This window comes from Sus scrofa, chromosome 18 (assembly GCF_000003025.6).
Source record: "Sus scrofa isolate TJ Tabasco breed Duroc chromosome 18, Sscrofa11.1, whole genome shotgun sequence".
Lineage (NCBI taxonomy): Eukaryota > Metazoa > Chordata > Mammalia > Artiodactyla > Suidae > Sus > Sus scrofa.
Genome location: NC_010460.4, coordinates 38036822 through 38042712, shown reverse-complemented (window position 1 = coordinate 38042712; position 5891 = coordinate 38036822).

Here is a 5891-nt window from a genome sequence, read left to right as displayed (position 1 = left end):
GGATCAAAGAGGAAGTGAAAGCTATGATTTATTCAGCAGCCTCTAAAGTGCATCATCAACTCCTTCATGCCCAGTGCCGGGCCTGGAGATGCCCCGTAGGCACTCTGTCAGGGTTTGTTTCATGGTAGGCATTAGGGTTCCAGCCAGGGCTCGTCCCTCTGAGGGAACAATGATAGAATGGCAGCTGCTTTGTTCATCTGGAGAGATACAGAGAAAGAATGCTCAAAATAAAAAGCAGAGACCAAGTTTGTGTTGAGAAGAAATATATCATTGCCTTGAAAATAAAGACATAAGATGTGAAAAATGGAAATGAGAAAAGGTGAAGAGATTAAGGGGAAGAGAGATATTAATTAGAGCTACCCTGCCAGAGGCAGTTACCCCCAAATTCACCAGACTTCGGGGATCACCATTTGTTTGAATCTCCAAAATAAATCTCCCTCTATTACCACATTAATGTGGTAAATCCAGGACCCCCGCGGGGAAGGCAGGAGTTCTGGAACACAAGTGGGAAGCTGACCGTCACACAGAACCCTGTCCAGGCCTCCCCCCGCCCACCTTCTTGCTCCCGCTCTGTGCTGTTGCCGCCCCTGGCGTGTTCCAGAACATTCACATAGGCATCCCTTTGTGACGCAGATTTTTCTGAAGGTTTGGGGACAAGCAATATTCAGCACAGATCATGAACTTGAGTATCTGTCATCACTGTTCCTAAAACTCACCTCCCACCCCCCTGCAGACAGCCTCCAACGGGCCGACCCTCGGTGCCAGCCCCAGTCCCTCTCCTGAGTTCCCTGTTCCCCTCCTAGCTTCCCCAACTCCAGGCCACCTCCTCGCTCCCTCCTCCCCACAAATTCTGGGAGAAACTGGAAATTTCCTTCTTTTGTCTCAATCTCCTCCTTCAAGGGGTGCCCTGGGTTTCACCTTTCACAACCAAAAGGCCAGACAAAGACCTACTTAGAAGTCACCATCTTGGAAAACACACACCTGCCAGCAGGAGCTTCAAAATTACTGTTTCTTTAAAGCAGAAGTTTCTGGTCAGAGCTTCAGCCTGAAGCATCTGGACTTTTTCTCTGAACAATCTTCTCTGTAAAAGTGGGAGAAGGTGCAAACGCAGGGCTGCTGCTTCCCTTCACAAGTACAATTGGGGCCGTGGGGGTGGCAGGTGGGGGGCTGGCCATCAACGTGGTGAATATCTTGCAAAGAAGTGAAAATCCCTCCCCTGCCATCTGCGGTGCCGTCCGCAAGCGTTTCCAAGCCTCTTTTTAGCAGCAGAATCCCTTTTGAAATACAGTCTTAAGCTCCGCGCTGTAAAAACAGATGTAAAGGGAGCTGGGTTGATTGTGGGGCCTCTGAGAGACCTTAGCTCATGGTTATTATGTTGTTAACACGCCCAGTGAAGAAGGGAGAGGGTGTAACATCACCTTCCAAAGGCCTCGGTGGGAACGGTGGGAACGTGACACAAGCCATGGGGACTGGCGGGGGCGGGTGGCGGGGGAGGGCTCCCCCAGGCTGGGCCATCCGTCTGTTCCTCCCATCTCTGGCTTATGACACCCCAGGGCCGTGCAAGAGAAGTGCATGAAGAACGACGTAGAACCTCATCGTTTTCTTCCCACTACGTTTTTTATAGAACAGTAATTTTAAAAATACCTCCTTACTTGGTTTTTTTCGTCTTTTAAGAACTTTGCATTCAGGAGTTCCTGTTGCGGCTTCGTGGGTTAAGGACCTGACATAGTGTCCCTCAGGATGCAGGTTTGATCCCTGGCCCTGTGCAGTGGGTTAAGGATCCAGGGTTGCCGCAGTGTAGGCTGCAGATGCAGCTCAGGTTGGTGTTTCTCTGGCTGTGGTGTAGGACAGCAGGTGTAGTTCTGATTTGACTCCCACCTGGGAAATTCTATATGCCGTGGGTATGGCTCTAAAAAGACAAAAAAAAAAAAAGAACTTTGCCTTCTATCACAGCCAAGTTTTACAAATGATGTCTCCTCTGGTTCTGAGGAGGGTTCCGCCAAGGACCTGTGAGCTGCTTTCCTGTAAGGAGACCTCTAAGGCGTTCACAACAGCCTATCCATGGATGGGCTCCCGCTTCCCCGGGCCTTCAAGGGCAGGGTCACCTGACCACTGGTGTGCAGGATTGGTGGAGATTTTTCCCCCCCTGCTTTTTAGGGCCGAACTCTCAGCATTTGGAAGTTCCCAGGCTAGGGGTCCAATCAGAGCTGCAGCCACCGGCCTACACCACAGCCACAGCAACTCGGGATCTAAGCCTCATCTGTGACCTGCACCACAGCTCACGGCAACACCAGATCCTTAACCCACTGAGCGAGGCCAGGGATCAAACCTTTGTCCTCATGCATACTAGTTGGGTTTGTTACCACGGAGCCACAAAGGGAACTCCCAGTTTGTTTGTTTTTCACTTTTTTTTTTTTTTTTAATCTCATGTAAGAATAAGGTCATGTTAGAGAAAAAAAGATTCTTCTCTTGACTTTAAGAAAAATGGTAGTCAGGTAGCACTGGCTTCTTTTATTGGGTCCCCAGAAGGCTTTCTCCTCAATCCTTCGCATTTTCATCTTTGAGTTCAGTTTTCCTGAGGGCAAAGTAGTGCCAAGTTAAGTCTTATTTTTGCATCTGGTTATCTTTAACGTTCTCCCAGAGTGTCTGCCAGCTGCTAGAAAAGGGGATGCCTCGCTCCTCTGCTGGTTCTGCTGCCCAGCTGTTTGGAGGTGTTTTTCTTCTCCCTGGTGTCCTGGTGAGGGCTCGCCCTCTTCTCCCCTCTGCCCGAGGTAGGGCAGGAGGTGCTGGACCGGCCTGGAAGACCCTGCTGAGTCCGGAGCCCTTCCTGCTGCTTCCCAGGGCTGTGGGGCTGAGGCTGACGAAAGGGCAGCCAGCAGCAGTGCTGAGGGCCTGGGGCTCATAACACCCAGGCCATTGCCTTGGTCAAGGCTACTTTGGTTGCAGTGAAGAGAAAGTCATCTCAAACTAGCTCTGGCCAAAAGGGACATCTCTGAGAAAGCAATTTCCGGGAATCTTGTGTACACAGGCCTCCTGATTGTTCGCTCCTTCACCAGTCTTTCCTTCTCCTTCTACAGACAGGTTTTTGCCAGCCGGTCTGAGCCAACCAGTCCAGGCTGGGACCAGTGTGTTAGTCCCAACTCCACGCTCCAGAGAGAGCATTTGATTGTCTTCATTTAAATGAGCTGTGTGTGGAGTTCACATCTGGTTCAGCAGTCATGAACCTGACTAGTACACATGAGGATGTGGGTTTGATCCCTGGTGTTGCTCAGCAGGTTAAGGATCCAGCGTTGCTGTGAGCTGTGTGTAGGTCGCAGATGTGTCTCAGATCTGGTGTTGCTGGGGCTGTGGTGTAGGCCGGCAGCTACAGCTCCAATTTGACCCCAGCCTGGGAATGTCTATATGCCGTGGGTGTGGCCCTAAAAGGAAAGAGAGAGAGAGATTAAAAAAAAAAAAAAATACAAAAGTTCCCGTCGTGGCTCAGTGGTTAACGAATCCAACTAGGAACCATGAGGTTGCGGGTTCGATCCCTGGCCTCACTCAGTGGGTTAAGGATTGCCTTGAGCTGTGGTGTAAGTCTCAGACACAGCTCGGATCCTGCATTGCTGTGGCTGTGGCTAGTCTGGCAGCTGTAGCTCCGATTAGACCTCTAGCCTGGGAACCTCTATATGCCGCAGGTGCGGCCCTAGAAAAGACAAAAAGACCAAAAAAAAAAAAAAAAGTGAAATGTGTGTGTGTGTGTGTGTGGGAGGTCATTGTCATATAATAACAAAACCACTTCCATGGGACCATTGAAGGCTGAAAATAGACCCCTAAGGTTATCTATTATTGGATTGAGCATTTCTCTTCACATTTCTGCACCTTGTTACAATGGCCCCTCCACTGTGACATCACTGTGGCTGGGATGATGGACTGGCTCAGACACAAGAGCCGGTATTGCGGCATTTGCCGGGCTGCCCGGGTTCTGGCAGTCAGTCCAGCCACAAGTGGAAATACCTGGTATGTGTCAGCTACTGTCCTGGGCGCTGAAGATCTGGGTGTAACCCAGGTACATTTTGAGGCTCAATATGACTCCGTTTATGTACTGAGACACATTCAAAACCACACACTCCGAAATTAATTCAACTTATTTCAAGCCAAATCATGATTTTTTTTTTTTTTTTGCTTTGCAAAAAAATGAAGGAATATTAATGGGGAACAAATTCATGACACCTCAAACCCTTCCAGAATCTCTTTTGTCTCTTTTTCCAGCAGATAGTGAGTGCTCCAGATCACCTTTCTTTTCAAAATCGCCTGAGCTCTTTGTTTTCCTTTTTGGGGGCGTGGGGGGCACGTCCATGGCATGTAGAAATTCCCAGGCCAGGGATGGAAGCTGCGTCACAGCAGCAGCCAGAGTGATCGCAGTGACAATGCTGGATCCTTAACCCACTGAGCCGCTGGGGAACTCCTGAACTCTGATGCTCAGTTTCCTCCTACAGCTCAGGGCCTCCTTCTCTGCACCCCTGTTTCCAGGGTTATCACAAACATTGTCTAGCTTGATTACTAAGGACTAAATTCTATTCTTAGGGAGCAGGTAAAGACAAAATTATCTTTTTTTTTTTTTGTCTTTTTGCCATTTCTTGGGCCACTCCTGCAGCATATGGAGGTTCCCCGGCTAGGGGTCGAATCGGAGCTGTAGCTGCCAGCCTACCCCAGAGCCACAGCAACGCAGGATCGGAGCCGCGTCTGCGACCTACATCGCAGCTCACGGCAACGCCAGAACCTTGACCCACTGAGCAACGGCAGGGATCGAACCCGCAACCTCATGGTTCCTAGTCGGATTCGTTAACCACTGCGCCACGACGGGAACTCCCCAAAATTATCTTGAGCTGACTGGGGTGGGGGGGAGAGAGAACATACTGGAACTTCGGGTAATCATTAGTTCAGTCCATTTCACCTGCTACCTACCTTCACTAATCCAGGTTGTTTTATTTATTCATATCAAAGACTTGCATGTCCTCCAAGTGGCTCATAGCCTAATAAGATGTTTACCGGAGTTGTTTTCCAGGAACATGGAGTCAGCTGTGTCCAGCTCTAGCTGAGCTGGTTAAGGCTAGTTAAGACCACTGACCCTCCAACTGGGCCTGCGTGAGTGTCCGCTCAGTGACCCTTTAACATCAGGGGCGAATGCTCCCCCCTCAGGTCGTGCTAAGCGCCTCCCTTTTGAACGTGCAGAGGCCTGGAGCTTAGTTCCACCTGCACAGAATGAGGATTACCGCATCTTTCTTCAATCACCTTTCCCCACGCCCCCCACGCCCCAGACCACCCTGCTGCTTTAGTCCTCATCCCATAAATACCCCAAGCCTTGCCCTAACGCCTTTCCTTCCTGCAAATTTCAGCATCTCGGCTTGCTGTGCGTTGGGCAAAATGAACCTGGTTCGGTCACAGTACCTCGATGGTACAGAGAGGAAAGGAACCAGGGACTGCCCCTGTTCGGTAAGGAACCCGGGAAGGAAGGCAATTCAGAGGCCAGCACACCTCTTGGGGTTGGAGCGGGGGGTGTCAGGGAGAGCCTCACAGATGTTAGAGGGGTTTGTCAAGAAGAGGAGGAAATTTCAAGAGGGGTACAATTCATTCCATGGCGAAAGCATAATGATGCTGAGAGGGAGTGTTATTTCTGACAACAGAGGAGAAAAATTAACTCAAAAATGAATTGTAATCCCCCAATTGTAAGTGGCAGAAGTAGGCCTAGAATCCTACTTTTTAATCGCGTTTTAAAACTGAACCTTACTAAGGCTCCTAACTGAAACATCACTTTCTCCAAATTTTACCAGCTACACCCAGATTTCCAGTCTCAGACCACAGATCCGGTTGACCTTGACAGTGATCATGGTGAAATTAACTGGACTCTA